The sequence below is a fragment of the Mirounga angustirostris genome, unplaced genomic scaffold (genome assembly GCF_029215605.1).
Source record: "Mirounga angustirostris isolate CCGP_5_RB_7025 unplaced genomic scaffold, mMirAng1.0.hap1 SCAF_1, whole genome shotgun sequence".
Lineage (NCBI taxonomy): Eukaryota > Metazoa > Chordata > Mammalia > Carnivora > Phocidae > Mirounga > Mirounga angustirostris.
In genome coordinates this window covers 68,077,267-68,093,889 of record NW_026991709.1, presented here as the reverse complement: position 1 = coordinate 68,093,889, position 16,623 = coordinate 68,077,267, and the positions used below count along the sequence as shown (strand labels likewise).

General features: G+C 45.6%; 1 protein-coding gene and 1 pseudogene across 13 annotated transcripts in view; both read right to left on the bottom strand.

Moving 5' to 3' along the window:
* LOC123834358 (drebrin-like protein) overlaps window positions 1-4,156 on the bottom strand; it is a 45,548-nt pseudogene extending 41,392 nt beyond the window's left edge.
* Window positions 1-16,623, bottom strand: part of KALRN (kalirin RhoGEF kinase) — a 655,214-nt gene that overhangs the window by 583,319 nt on the left and 55,272 nt on the right. The window lies entirely within an intron of this gene.

Sequence of the window (16,623 nt, the reverse complement as noted above, 5' to 3'; positions counted from 1 at the left end):
TACATATCACTTCTTAAGTTTTCCACACATCAGTCATTTATGTACTTCTTTTTTTTTTTTTTAAAGATTTTATTTATTTATTTGAGACAGAGAATGAGATAGAGCATGAGAGGGTCAGAGGGAGAAGCAGACTCCCTGCCGAGCAGGGAGCCCGATGTGGGACTCGATCCCGGGACTCCAGGATCATGACCTGAGCCGAAGGCAGTCACTTAACCAACTGAGCCACCCAGGCACCCTCATTTATGTACTTCTGACACCATTTCGCCATATCCATATATCCCCTACAGTTATTTCCTCGAGAGTATTTTAAATCAACTCCATTTTACTTACATTTATTTTCAAAAGAAACTAGTGGACTGAGGGTAGAGGCAAGCTGACATAAAAAGGCAAGGGCAAAAGAAGACAAGATGGGGGCTCCTGAGAGGGAAAAGCACTCAAGGCAGGTGGCAGGGAGAGGGAGAAGACCCAGGATACGGGGCAAAGTCAGCACAGGCGTGGGGAGAGGAGAGCGGGAAGACTGGTGATGGGTTGGAGGCTAGCAGAAGAATGCCAGAGAATGGGGTCACAGGCAGCAAGTGGTATGAGGCCGTGCCCTTAAAGGAGCCCTAGGGAGGGAGAGGGGCTGAGGAAGCAGGGAGGCTGGGTGGGACAGACACCTGGCGCCAGAGATGAAGGCAGGGCAGAGCATGAGACCCAAGCAGGGCTGGCGTAAGTGAGGGGCTCTCCGAAAGAGAAGTGGGGCTAAGGAGGGCCTGTGTCACATGGGGTGGGGGCGGGGGGGACAGCACAATGGAAGCAGACACTGGGCAGAACAGACCGTCTGCTGGACAGTGCCAGGCAGCAAGAGACCCTCCGGCGACATATGTAAGTCACCTAAAATCATCTCATGGACAACCAGCAGACGTTCTGTACAGTGGTAAACACTGCCCAAGGCCCTGTGAAGAAGGAGCCACCAGTCTTTTCACTCTTCCTCCTTCACTCCAAAATGACTGCCTTGAAAACAAAGAAATGTAAGCCCCCTCCTCACGTGTTGGGTCCCCAAGGATATGCCAAAACTCAACAACCACAAAAATCGATGTTACTTCTCATCTATATTCCCCTTGTTTCTTATCCGTATGAGCTCCTTTCTTTCCATGGACAGTCCCCACCACAGAAACCATGTCTTCAGTCACTGTCTGGAAGCACAGAGCACAAACAGCCAAAGTGACAAACATCCAGTAAGAAACACCATAAAAACAGCAGAGCCTATTAACAAAATAACTCATCAAAATAATCATGTCTGAGCAAGCTGATAGTTCCTTATCTTACATATCTTTACACATTGCAAACTCCAGCCCTAGAAAACAATCCCTTAACTGAACAATGATGGGGGAGACAAAAGGTCTGTCTGCAATCACCAAGCACGCACCGTCATTTCTCAGTAAAGCTTATTTCCGCTCCCTGATGTGTTCTGTTTCCTCCCTTTTCCTAGATGTGTCAAATCACAGATTCATTTATCCCTCAGTCACAGCCAAGAGAATGACTCAGGCGGCACACAGCTTGTCGATTATTTCAATTTCCTGGGCTAAACTCATCATTTCCCACTTCTCGTTTCTTATCCTCTCCTCACTTTCTTGAGGCCTGTTACGTTTGAGATGACATGAGACATGACAACAGTGAGGGTGAAATGACATGAAATCCTAAAACAGATGAAGGGAGCTAAAGAGAGACCTAAGAGAACTTTGTTCCCTGCCCAGAAGGACGGGTTCATCATGCATCTGTCCATCCATTCAGCAAATATTTCTTGAACATCTCCCATGAGTTAGGTCATCTAGCATGCCACTGTCTATACAGTGCTAGCTAACATTAGCTTCTAGAAGGGTGTTCGACAGCCAAAAATTCTGCTTGAATACAGATGTGGGTATGCACCCGTATGTATGTGCAATACTAGGATGCCCACTAACCAGAACTGGGCAACCCCTGAAAGCCTAGAGATAAGATATCCTACACAGTCAGAAGGTGTCAGTCTAAAGCCCCATAATAAAGAAACTCCCAGAGATGCTGTTTATGAAAGACCATAAAGTTTCAACTGCAGCCATACCTGATGACAAAACTTTTGTGGAAAAAGACACGATTCTGGCAACCAACTTTTGCTATCCAGGGACACAGGTTAATCCATCAATTTATTAACCTGACATTTCTAAGAATGCTTGACACTTTTACATGCATTAACACAATAAATTTCTATAATACAGGTATTGGTATTAATATTCCCATTTTTCAAATTAACAAACTGAGGTTCCATTTGAGAGTAAACCATTTATTCAAGGGCACTTAGAAAGTAATGGAGCCATAACTCGAATCTAAGTTTGCAATTCATGGATTCAAGCATTTTCTAAAAAGTAAAAATAAACTATTATTATCACAGCTGATACACTAACATCTAATTTCTTCTTATAATTAGCATATGTTAGTTTGAATTTTGTTTTAATTCATGTAAGTATAAATTGTCTCTAAGCCTCTAATAATTCTTATTTAGACTCTTCTCGGCTTCTGGTTATTACATGCCACCTGTTCTTGTCTTTCTCAGGATGTCTGCAGGAGAGTGAGAGTTAACCATCCTGGTAATAGGAACTAACATTGAAGGGTCACATTCTTCATGCCAAGCACTGGGATAAAGTACTTCACTTGTAGTTTCTCACTCAGCCCCTACAGGAACCCTCTGAGTCAGCGCTACCACCAGCATCCTTTTTTACAGTGAAGGAAAGGAGACACAGAGAGTTTAAGTAACTTCCCTGGGTTCACACAGATAAGGGGGATTCACCCGTGTGAGCTCCTTCCCCATCGTCCAGTCTGTGATCTCCACCTGTAAGAAGTTCTGGCTCTCTTCACACTCTCATCTCCATCTCCAGTCTGGGTCCCCACTGGCCTGTTTTTCAGTGCCAGCGAGAGACTGCTTTTCGAATGTGCTGGTTTGGTTTCCTCCATCTTTGATTTCTCCCCAATAAGAGCCCTGGTTCACCTGCTCTGTGCAGCTTTCTGCTTCTACCTGGTACTGACCTCTCGGCATACCTAAGAATGTTCCCACTGGAGAGGAATCCACCTTGGGGTATATAGCAGGGTGTCCCCAGGACCATCTTTTCCATCAGGGGTTTGATCTCATTCTTGCCAAAACCTCTTAAAGGAGCCAAAGCTTTTAAAAATAGCACTCCACATTTTTAAAAATCAATTACTCAACCAAGTTAACAGTGGCTTTTCCTTAAAACAGACTATCTGGATTTGCATCACATTATCAGGAGATTTAAATCACATGAATATGTGAGGGCGAAATGTATTAAGGTCAGATTAACCTGAGGAATAAAACTGACTTTCCCTTTTCTTTCTACAAACTGCAAATTCTGAACCAGCTATATCTACAGATAATCCACAAAGGGAGCTGTCCTCAGAACAGGTGCTATATAGCTCCATGATGCTGAGAGGTGTGTAAAGAGGAAATGAACACTTACAAAGCACGTATTATGTACCAGACATTATGTGCTTTACAGGTATAAATTAAATAATAATTCCACAACAACCCTAGCAAATAGGTCTTACCAAGCCCATTTTACAGATGGGGAAACAAGCTCAGAAAAGTCACATAAATCAGCCTAAGGTCACAGAGCTGGTGAGTGGCAGAGCTGAGATTTGGGTCCTACATCTGCTTGCCCCCAGCTTCTTGCTGCAGGGACCATTCTCCTCGCTACACTGCTTCTCGGAGTGTTCTATCAAAAGCCCTGCAACACAGGGCTTAACTCATCTTTGACTACAGTACAGAGATCTTGATTAAAAGAAAAAAAAAAAAAACAGCAAGAAATGAGATCCTGATATACAGATGCTCCCCAAATGGCCCTGTGCTCCCAGTTCCCAGCTGGGTCACAAATGCCGCAAGAAAAACAGCCTTTCTTTACTTTCCACAGGCTGGCTACTCGCCTGTTTCATTCCCTGTTCTTTCTCTTCTTGCTCCCCACTGCCTGCACTCTATGTCTTTCCATGTGCGTGTTTCTGCCTGTCTCTTGCTCTCTTTCACACGCACGCGCGCATGCACACACACACACACTCACTCAGGAATACCTCGATCCAACAGCCGGAGCAAGCGGAGATACCAGAGATACCACTGGTCCCAGAAGCGGTCCGTCATCCCACCCTGAAGTCATCCTTCACAGCCAGTCCCTCAGCAGAGCCTCATCCCACCACCTCCGAGTCGAGGAGGCCGGAGTTACTTGACGCTGGGCTCACGCGCAGCCTGCTCTGAGCAAATGCCTGCCTGCGAAGACAGCCACCCGTCCTCCCACACAGAGGCTGACTGTGCTGGAGCCGTTTCACAGCAACAAAGGAACAAGTGCAGAACACCGCCGCCTTGTGCAGACCTAGCCTGCAGGGGCCCAAGGAGAGGTCAGAGATGCAGGGGGAGGGGAGCCGGGGAGGGCGGTCACAAAGAGGCAAGGTTAGAGGTGGACTTGGGAATGAAAATCCACACTCTGGGCCATGTCTTGAATTTCGTTCCAGAATCTCCCACCATCCTGACTTCCCCTGCCTCCCATACCAGAGGCCAGGGGCTCCCCTAATGGGACTCAAGTAGGAAGTCAGGAACTCAGCCATCCAAGACTCTAAGACCAGCCCAGAAAACCCAGAGCCTCACTGCCTCACTCCACAGGGACCACAGACACTCCTGGCCAAGAATGCTAGGCCCACGGGAGCAGAAAAAGGCCACAAAGCCTTTCTCCCTACGTCCACTCGTGGATCCTTTGTTAGAGGGGAGATAGCAAAGGCTCTGGAGTCACACAGTCATGGGTTCAAATCCTGCTACCACTTAACAGTTGCCTGGCCTCAACCAAGTTTCTTCAACTCCCGAAGCCCCAGCTTCCTCCTTGTAAACCAGAGGGAAGAGCATCTGCCCTACAGAGGTATTGTGAAGTTCTCAGGAAAGGAAGAATGCACCATTTCTGGTAGAGCACTCAGTGGAGAGCGGTGCTCAAGTGTTTGTCCCCCTTCCCTGCCAACCCCCCTCCTTCTCGTTGGCTTCTCTGTTTCCACATGTCCATACATCCCATGGTTTCCCACCTCCCTGCCCTTACTCCCGCTCTTCCTGCCAATAGCACGGCTTCCTCTGATTTTCCCAATGTCCAGTTCGATGCCACAAATTGGGCTGCCATCCCTGGTCTTCCCCTTTATGTTCCATTTCAGTTTCTCCTTGTATAAGACTCTGCTCCCGTATTCGATCATAAAATCCATGAAGATAGGAAGTGCTTTGTAACCGGCGTTGTATTCCCCAATGTACTTCGTATAGTGTCTTAAACTTTGCAAGTGCTCGAGTATTTACTAACTGAACGAATGAACAGGCAAGTGAGTCTGGGAATGCCACACAATTTCATTCTTTTGTTTTGTTTTTTATTTAAATTCAATTAGCCAACATATAGAACATCATTAGCTTCAGATGTAGAGTTCAATAATTCATCAGTTGCGTATAACACCCAGTGCTCATCACATCACGTGCCCTCCTTACACACGATTTCATTCTAATGGCAAGGAGAGGAATGCATTGTGGCGCCTCAGTCCCTGGGCACTTCCTAAGGCCTGTAGGAAGATGACAGGGCCCTTCCATGCTTGCCCTGCTAGGAGCCCATTCTACAGTGGACTGGCCACCCACATGGTGAGGCTGCACCCTTGGTGACTGGGAGTCCTGCTCACAAAAGTAAAACCCAAGGGGATGCTAGGTCTGGGACAACTTTGTTCTCTGAGCCTAAAAACTACCCAGCAGCGGGCGCCTGGGTGGCTCAGTCGTTAAGCGTCTGCCTTCGGCTCAAGTCATGATCCCGGGGTCCTGGGATCAAGCCCCGCATCGGGCTCCCTGCTCAGCGGGAAGCCTGCTTCTTCCTCTCCCACTCCCCCTGCTTGTGTTCCTGCTCTCGCTCTCTCTCTCTCTGTCAAATAAATAAATAAAATCTTAAAAAAAAAAAAAAAAAACTACCCAGCAGCATGGGCACCCGCGTTACAGCTTTTGTTTCAGCCCAGCCCACACCAGCAATGCCTTCTCACTGTCCTAATAGAAATGTTAGCTTCCCTGGCCTCCTGGTCTCCACTGGGCAGCTGGTGGAGCAGTCCTCCCGCAGCATTTGCCCTTCCTGGGAGCTTCGGCCTCTCAGATGAGACAGGCCACAGATTTGGACAGAACTCAGACTGAGGAGGAGGCTGGGGTGGGGCCGGGGGTGGGTTAAGAGCTAGGAGGGAGGGAGAGGAGAAAGTGAGCACAGACACAATCTCCCCCCCACCCCCTGCCCCTGAATCTGCACCAGCACCACCACTGCCTCATGGTTCCTTCTGAAAGGGGAGCAGTGGGACTAAGCAGACACACGGCCTGAAAGCCACCTCTCAGAATCTGTTCGTATTATTTTGTCATTACCTTAAATGGACAAACTCCAGCCTGTAGTTAACACAAGAATGCAAGCCCCTCCTCTCTCCAGACAGAAGTACACTGACCCAGGAGCCTCCCCCTTCCTTCCTGAACAACAAAATCCATCATTCAGGTGTAACCAGTACTTTGTAGCTCACAAAGTCCGTTCACATCCATCATCTCCTCTGGGTCACTTGCCCCAGTCTACAGCAGAGAAAACCCGCATTCCAAGAGTTTAAACAACTTGCTTACAGTCAAGTGCCTAGTAGGTAACTGAGCTGAGAAAGAGAATACGTACTATCTGTGTCCTCCCAAAGAGAGTTTCGGGGGCTCTGGAAACCGTGACATGTTTCCCAGAGCACTGGAAACCCTCAGAGTAGGGCAGGACCTGGGGAACAGGGCTGCTTCCCAACAGGAGGCTCCTCCAGGACACTCTGCCATGCCATGGGCAAGCAGGCCTCACTAATGGCCTTTCACCCGTTTCTTTAGCTCCTGGCTGTGGCTGCCAAGGGAGAGCATCTCTACATAAGAATGCCAAAGGAGGCCTTCTATAACACAAACTTGGGAGAAACCTTAAATGGGGGGCCGAGGAAGGCACACATGGCTCTCCCACCATGCAGGAGACCCAGACAGAGATGGGCTGAGGGAAGACAGTTCCAGTGACTGTGTGGACACTGGGTAGACCAGAGTACTCTATTCCATGTCCCACTCTTGGGCTTGGAGAAAGCAGCTGGCCCTGTTCCCCTCCCTCTGGTAACCAAGGGCAATTCCACACGGCTTTGTTTTCGAAAAGAAAAAGGAAATAAATGTGTTAAAGAACAGTATGGGTGTAAGAACCTTCCCCACAAACTGTGAACCTAGGAACATAAGCATTACCTGTTGGGTCAGGCCCAGGATAAACCCATTCAGCTGGGAATTTCACTAAAACCAGCTCCAATCGACCAAGCTGGGCTCCTTAGAGCTCCCCGGCCCACAACTGCTCATTTCTCCAACCCCCACAGAGCCTCCTAAGCCTTAGTGTAAATGCAGCCCCTCCAGTAGTTGAATAAAATGTTCCAAGAAACTCTGAGAGTTGCCATTTAGCTGCAGTGCAATTAGAAAGGATGAAGGATTGGCTAGGACAGAGCTTTATTAAGTTTTTTTGTTGTTATTTTGTCTTAAACAATGCTTTCTCCGTGGCTGCTTCTTTCATCATGGTCAAAGCAAGCATGACCATTCCCATCGGTGTGGTCCCTCCAAGCCTACCAAGCTGGCTACAGGGACATATTCTCCAGGGACAAATAGCATCTCCAGGCCAGCAACAGCCTGTCCATTCCAGAGGGTCGATGCCCATCTGGAGGATCACTGGTTACTTGATGTCACATCATAGATATGTTGCCTTCTCTTCAGTGTTCCTTCTTCTTAACTTGGCACTGTTCTTTCTCCCTCTCTCCACCCACCCCAACATGAAAACACTGTGTTCCCAATCAGATAAAGCAGGCACAGTGTATGGAGCAGAAGGCAAACAGCACAGAGGGAGGAGAGAACCAACCGTGTCCCAGATCGTTCCCACTCATCTCCTGGGACGATGACCACCATTCCCACAGCAGCACTGGCCAGCTAGCTCCTCAGACACATGGGGCGATCAGACAAGGAGAGGCCACACAGGAGGCAGGATGGTTGCATACCAGAGTGAAGACCATCGGCCAACGTGGCGTTCTTCCCCCGCCCCGCCCCAGGAATTGAGCTCCATCAGGCTGCCATTTTGCCCTGCAAGCTGTGCTTCAGTTGCAACATGAATCAAACACTCCAGCAGAAACCATCCTCAGCCACCTCCCACACCACTTCTGTCCCCTTGGCGATGAGCACCCTAGTGGTGAAGCCCGAGGCAGCACGTTCTCCGGGACGCCATCCATGAGATGGGAAGGACCCCTCCCAATCTCTCCTAGGAAAGCCTCATGTCCCCAGGTGAACAGGCTCCTTAGGTCCACACCTGAGGACAGCACCTATGACGAGTATCACCTATCACACTGAAATTCAAGTCCACCTCTCCCAAGAGGCCTTTTCCAGCTAACCTCATTCATTCTCTACCTCAGAGGTTCTCTAAGTTTAATGGGCAGCAGAATCACCTTAAAGGGTTTGTTATCCATGCAGATAACTAGGCCTCACTCCCAGAGGCCTGCATATTTAATGAGATCCCCAGGCAATTCTGTCCCCAGCTCTCCTTTCTTACACGTGGCACTGACTTCATTTAACTCTTCTGGCTGAATTCTAGTGTGTACCCACCTCCCCACACGCCCCAAGAGTCCAGTAGGGAGGGAGGTTCTAAGTCTTGAAGTCAACTCGAGTCCCCTGGAAGGTAAGGGGAGGTCCCACCTCCCAAGGCCCACTAGCGAGCCCTAAGTGGAGGTCTTGAGAAGGTGCCAGCCAGGAGACGGAGAAATCAGCCTCAGCTAACAGGCTCCAGAAAGCATTCATTCTGCCGTGGCTCTACTGCACATCTGTACGATAACTTTAAATGTCACCTCAACTATCAGGCCAGGCAGCAGGAGGGGAAGGCTGAAGCCAATTAGCCTGCCTTGCCCTGGCTTTTGTGCCACTTTCATCCTTGCTCACCTCCGACCTCCGCTGAGATCTTTAACTCTCCCTTGGCCGGGAGTCCAGCTCATGAAGACTGCACACAACCTTTCATGGCGCCGGGGCCCTAAAGCAAACTGTTTAATGGAGGAAACGCAATCCCTCCCTTACCTCTGCTCTGAGTATTTACAGTTCCCCCCAGCCCTGCCAGTCAACAGAACCCCATGTTGCCCTGAATACCCAACCACAGCACGCCACCCCAAAACTCCCACCCATGCCCCAAGAGCCAGACACATCCTTTCTCTGCCTCTTCCCTCCTGGGTCTGTGAAGAGTATCATGATAATCTCATCCCCTCTATAGTTTTCGTGATGAGATCCTTACATTTAGGCCCTTGGGGAGTATTTACATTTTGGCAAAAGATATTGCTTCTAAGGAAGGAATAAAAAAAAAAAAAAAACCAAGCTCATAAATACAGAGAACAGACTGGTGTTTACCAGAGGGCAGGGGGGAGGGCAAGTGGGTAAAAGTGGTAAAAAGCTACAAATTTCCAGTTATAAAATAAGTAAGTCAGGGCGCCTGGGTGGCTCAGTTGGTTAAGCATTTGCCTACAGCTCAGGTCATGATCTCAGGGTCCTGGGATCGAGCCCCACATTGGGCTCCCTGCAGTGGGGAGTCTGCTTCTCCCTCTCCCTCTGCCTGCCACTCCCCCTGCTTGTGCTCTGTCAAATAAATAAATAAGTAAGTAAGTCATGGAGATGTAATGTACAGCACTGACTATAGTTAATAATACCATATTGCATATTTGTAAATTGCCAAGAGTGGATCTTTTTTTTTTTAATTAACTTTTTTTTTTTTGATGTAGTGTTCCATGATTCACTGTTTGTGTATAACACCCAGTGCTCCATGCAGAACATGCCCTCTTTAATACCTATCACCAGGCTAACCCATCCCCCCACCCCCGTCCCCTCTAGAACCCTCAGTCTGTTTCTCAGAGTCCATCGTCTCTCATGGTTCATCTCCCCCTCCGATTCCCCCCCTTCATTTTTCCCTTCCTACTATCTTTTTTTTTTTTTAAACATATAATATATTATTTGTTTCAGAGGTACAGGTCTGTGATTCACCAGTCTTACTGTTAAGCTAAATCAGTCAATCAGAGAAAGACTTGTATCATATGATCTCACTGATATTAGGAATTCTTAATCTCAGGAAACAAACTGAGTGTTGCTGGAGTGGTGGGGGGTGGGAGGGATGGGGTGGCTGGGTGATAGACATTGGGGAGGGTATGTGCTATGGTGAGCGCTGTGAATTGTGTAAGAGTGGATCTTAAAAGTTCTCATAACAAGAAAAAAAAACTATGTATGGTGGTGGACATTAACTAGACTTATTGTGGTGTTCATTTTGCAATATATACAAATATCAAATCACTATGTTGTATACTTAAAACTAATATGTCAATTATACCTCAATAAAAAAAAAGGATGGGCGCCTGAGTGGCTCAGTTGATTAAGCGACTGCCTTCGGCTCAGGTCATGATCCTGGAGTCCTGGGATCGAGTCCCGCATCGGGCTCTCTGCTCGGCAGGGAGCCTGCTTCTCCCTCTGACCCTCCTCCCTCTCATGCTCTCTGTCTCTCATTCTCTCTGTCTCAAATAAATAAATAAAATCTTTAAAAAAAAAAAAAAAAGGAAATGGGGGCACCTGGGTGGCTCAGTCGGTTAACTGGCTGCCTTCAGCTCAGGTCATGATCCTGGGGTCCTGGGATCAAGCCCCGCATCAGGACCCCTGCTCAGCGGGGAGCCTGCTTCTCCCTCTCCCTCTGTCTCCTGGCTTGTGCTCTCACTCTCTCTCTGTGTCAGATAAATAAATAAAATCTTAAAACAAAAAAAAGGAAATGGAAAAAAATAATACAGTGTATTTCTACCATCACCAGTGATGCTAAAGTAACATCTTATTTTGTTAGTAAATTAACATTTTATTTTGAGGATTTTTGTATATGTACATGTTCTGATGTTAGAGAGCTTAATTTGTGCAAATTATGATTTGGAATGACAAGTAAATTTATTCAATTGTTTAAAAAAAAGGCATGGTGCAGAAGTCTGGGCCTTAGATAAGCAGTGTGGTGGTTGTGGGTACTGGGGCCAAGGAGGAGGATCCATGACTCTCTTCCTTAAGTGTCATAGGCACTTGCCTTTTAGGCTACCCTGATGAAGGCAACAGGAGCTGGCTCCTCCACTGTTCTCCCTAACTCATTCCCCTGACCTCCCATTTCCTACTCAGAACATGATTAGCTGATAGGTACCTTCTCTAAAGCACCTAAATTATAAAGTAGTTCTTCTTGGGGGAAAAAAAAAAAAAAAGCTACTATATAGTTGGAAAGAACACCTCAGAAGCTGACCCAAGAGACCTAGGTAATCAACCCCGAGGGTTCTTTATCATCTCCTGTGTTTCTCTCACAGCCAGTAAGGGCGCTGCCTCCATCTTAGCTCCACTAAGAACAGTTTCTTCACCCATTGAAAGAGGTGGTATGACTCAAAAGACCGAATGGCACCTCAGCATTGGGGTCCGTTCACCCTGGAGAGGTTTCTCTGAACTGTTCCCCTCATCTCTTAATTGTCACAGTTCACTAACACGGAATCAGGAAAACCTACGTTGTCAGTCACTACAACTGGAACCTCACACGTCACGCAGCCCTCAGGGGGCCTTCCTGTGGAGAACTCGCTCCTTCAACCTCACACCTCACCCAGCCCTCAGGGGGCCTTCCTGTGGAGAACTCGCTCCTTCTCCTCTCTTCATCCCATGCCTTCTCCATCTCCTCCAAGAACTTTTCCAAGTAGCCCCCCTTCCCACAGTCCCCCCAATAAAATCAGGCAACAGACTATAATGACTGAGGTTGATAATAATGAATGTGAAGTTAAACAGGATCAAAAAGAGCCCATTGTCCCATTAAAGAAATACTAAATTTTGGTTAGCATATATCTAGAACTAAACACTTTTTTCTATTTTCTAATGGTTTTTTTTTTCCCTTTTGTAGAAGATGTATAATCTGTGAGTGCAAAGGGCAACCCACTATCACATCAGAATATTTGACTCACCTGAATGCCCTCAGTCCCGCTCCCCCGCCCCAGGGATGGATAACCAGCGTACCTGCACACTAGCCAATTTGAATTCTCTCTTCCTTGGCTTCCATTTTTCAAAAAGGAAAGAATCAGTTGCCATGCTCACTTTACTTTTCAGCAAATGAATTCTGCTTATGGTTCTTAAAAATAACTAAATCCCATAATCTATAAATAATCTTTCTAATCTGTTTATACTACTAATTTGAAGCCTTCTAGGTGTTTGGAAAGGGCCTGAGCTTTGGAATCAGACCAACTGGGTTCAAATCCCAAATTTCAAATCCCTTTTCCTAGCTGAGTAATTCGAGACAAATCACTTAACTTCTGTACATCTAACTTTCTTCATCTTTTGGATAAAGATAAGATTGATTTTATAAAATCTGAATGACCTTCAGGAGGAAAAAAACAAATTAACATATACAAGATATGAAGCACTATACCTAATATATACTAGGTGCTTAATAAAGTTAGTGCATTCTCCTACAATAGAAAACAAGCTCATATCACGTTGAAATTCTCAATGCATACAGCCTAAGTAGACAGATAAACCAGTTAAAAAAAAAAAAAAGTGTCAGTTTTGCCACTGAGGACAACTCTAAGCCAAATGGCCCTTCCCTAAGTCCTGAGTCAGGGACAAGTCACCACGCCAAATCCCCCAGCTTACCTACCCATCCTTCAGGCAGGGGCAGATTCCTAGATCTTACTTGTCCAGCTGCCCCAATCTATCTGGCTTCTTCCCTCTGCTCTAAGGTTGGAAATTTCTAAGAAAGATTCAGTTGTGGGAAGTCCTTTGACTCTGCCCATACGAACCCATGTGGATGACCCTTAGCACGGAGGTGGGAAACTCTCTGGAGCTCCCTGCTGGAGTTTCTGTGTCCTCCAATGATAGGGCTTCCCTAAAAACCCATCAGGCTGGCCTTGTAGCACTTACACAGGAAAGCCTACTTAAAGATAGCCATGGAAGAAGAACAAACTACACAACTTCAAGAAGAAAAGTTTTTATAGTCTTAGGGTGGGAAGTTTCTCCAAGCATTAAGACAGACACAAAGCACAATATATTGACTTGTATAGGCATTTTTTTAATCTCTGTAAGTATATACCAACCACTTAAGGAGAATAAGGGCTGGATGACAGCAGTGAAAGGAATACTTTTCACTGTATATCTTTTTACACCATTTGAATTTTGACCTTTGGACTGTATTACCTAACTTTTTAAAAGACCTCTTAAGATGATGGAGTCAAGAATAAATAAAACTGTTCTTGGAGTCTAGCTGCCACATGGTGAGAAGGCCAAGCCCCATGGAAAGGCCACACAAAGGAGAACCAAAGACCAGGATGAGAACGCCAGTGAGTCCCAGCCCACACCAACTGTCTGCCATGTGAGTAAGGCCACTTGGGAGCTTCCAGCCATCCCAGCACCCAGGCTGACACTACATAAAACAGAACTGCCTGGTCAACCCTCACCATCATGAGGAACAACAAATTGCTGTTCTAAGCCACTAGATTGGGGGTGGCCTGTCACAGTATAACAGATAATTGAAACATGGAGTCATTGGTGAATGGAGAACAGTTAAAGCCACAGGACTGGAGGAGATCACCAAAGAAGTATTAAAAAGGATTGTGCCTTATTTCATCTAGAAGACAAAAGCATGACTAGTCTCAGGACTATATCGTTTTATCTACCTATCTACCTATCTTGAAATTGGAATTCTGAAGACAGGATTGTCACAGGGGTTATCTAATTAACATGCTTGCTTGCATTTTAAAAAGAAGTCAGATTCTCTCTGACAGGAAGTAAATATGTCTGATTTGGTTGCTTGCTTTGACAAGAAGAGCTGCCTTTTCCGATTATTAAATTTGCAGCTCCAAAAGCTTGAAAAAAATATATTTAAAAGCTATATAAAGTATGCAATATGCTAGAAAATATATGATTTGCAAGCATTTAAACATGTGGTTAAAAAATGTTTACTGTTATCTTAAATGTGTGTGGGGTGGTATATAGTTTTCAATATTCTTCTAGGGCAGACATAAGCAAAAAAGTCTAAAAATCCCACTGAATTATGTGTGGTATACCCCCACAAGGGAATACCATGCAGCTGTTTAAAAAAAAAAGAATGATGAGGGCGCCTGGGTGGCTCAGTTGGTTAAGCGACTGCCTTCGGCTCAGGTCATGATCCTGGAGTCCCGGGATCGAGTCCCACATCGAGCTCCCTGCTGGGCAGGGAGTCTGCTTCTCCCTCTGACCCTCCCCCCTCTCATGCTCTCTCTCTGTCTCATTCTTTCTCTCTCAAATAAATAAATAAAATCTTAAAAAAAAAAAAAAAAAGAATGATGAGGCTTTCTGGAAATTGATATGAAAAGATCTTCCAGACATATTCTGGGGTTCAAAATGCAAAGCATTTGAACAATATAATTAGTATTCACTTCCTTTTGATAAGGGATAAAATAAGTATGGATTCAGATTCGCAAAAAGAAACATTGGAAGGTTTAGCAAGAAACTAACGCTGATCAGTTACCCATGGTGGGAGGGGGCTGGGTAGACAAGTATAATGGTCATATAAAAATCTTTTCAAATTGTATTAATTTTCAAATAGTGTAAATTGTGGGATTTTTTTAAGTCTTCACAGGACAAAAAAGGAATAGGTAAAATTGCAAACACAGGAATGATGTTAACAGATAATCTAGGAGACAAATATTCAGTACACTACAACAATACATCATACAAAGGATTAGTATCTCTAACATATAAAGAGCTCCTTAAAAAATTAAGAAAAAGTTAAACAACTCAGTATAAAAATGGGTCAAGAATATAAACAGGTAATTCACAGAGGAGGAAAAACAAATGACTGATAAAAAGTAAAAAGATGCTAACCTTTACTAATGATTGGGGAAATGCAAGTTAAAGCAATAACAGCATGCCACATTTGATCTATCCCACTGGACCTATATATATAAAACATGGTAAAAGGACAAATTGATACAATGTTTCAGAACTCAGTTTGACAGTACCTATCAACATTTCTAGAGTACATAGCCTCCAACCCAGCAATCCTATTTCCAAGACTCTCACCTACTGCACTTACACAATGCAATGTGTTCTGCAGTAGCCAAAAAAGGGAGGTAAGGCACCTGGGTGGCTCAGTCAGTAAAGCGCCTGACTCTGGCTCAGGTCATGATCTTGGGGTCCTGAAACTGACCCCCTTGTCAGGCTCCTTGCTTGGCGGGGAGTGTGCTTGTGCCTCTCCCTCTGCCCCTCCTCCTGTTCCTGCTCTCTCTCTCAAATAAATAAAAATCTTTTAAAAAAATGTTAAAAAGGTAATCTAAATGTCCAACAATAGGGACTAGTAAGATAAATTGTAATACAGTTACAATATAATCTAGGCTATACTTTGAAACCATTAAAAAGGACAAGCAGGGGCGCCTGGGTGGCTCAGATGGTTAAGCGTCTGCCTTCGGCTCAGGTCATGATCCCAGGGTCCTGGGATCGAGTCCTGCATCGGGCTCCCTGCTCCTTGGGAGCCTGCTTCTCTCTCTCTCTCTCTCACTCTCTCTGTCTCTCATGAATAAATAAATAAAATCTTAAAAAAAAAAAAAAGGACAAGCAGTTTTATTTGTAGTGACATGAAAGAATGTCCATGATATATCAATGGGCAGGAGAATACAATTTATAAAATAATTTTAAATAATTTGTATTATCCTATTCTTGTGTGAACATAGATTATGGGTATATAAATACACATAGACATACTATGAGTATGTATTTCAACACGCATAGGAGTTCTGGTAGGATATAACCAAACTGTTAACAGTGGTTATCCCGGGGAATGGGAGAAGGTGGTTAGAGAATTGTATCTTATAAAATTTTATGTTGCTATAATTTTTTACCGTAAGCATTTATTTGCACCTTTGGTAATTTTCAAGGCATTGAATTATTCAGGCTGACTGAAGTAGCAGCTCAGACGTTTTCTGGAAAATGGGTGTTCCTCAGGGCCAGGACAGCAAGCTCCTTCTTCACTTCCCATTCAGAGGAGCCAGAACGTGAGAAGGTCTCCAGAGAACCCACAGGCCATCATAACCAGCTCCCAGGACTCATGTACCTGTCCAGTGGCTGGCAGATGCAGTGTGTCCCCCACTTCACTCCACACCCGGGGCTCACCCCCAGAGTCCGGATGGCCGCTCCATGACTTTACCCAGCATTCAGTAAGACCCCAACTCTCCTCAGCCTATTCCCTTCATGGCCACTTAGACACCTTGTGGGACTTTGGTCAGAGACGGCACCTATGTTTTGTTCAAGTTCCTGCTGGAACCAAGGGGCAGGGATTGTCCAGAGCTTCCTGGTAAATAAAGTTACTATTTTTCCCTTTGTATTAATAAATATCTTTGAGACAAAGAAGAAAAGAAAAATTCTGGGACCATGCACAGGACGGATATGGAAAGAGTGGTGCCGTCAATTAGCGATGACTGCCAGGATGAGGCAGGAAGAGTCAGGAGCACGCGAGCTCTCCCGCCTGCCACCCCTGCCCTTGTACACTGGGCTGTGACTCA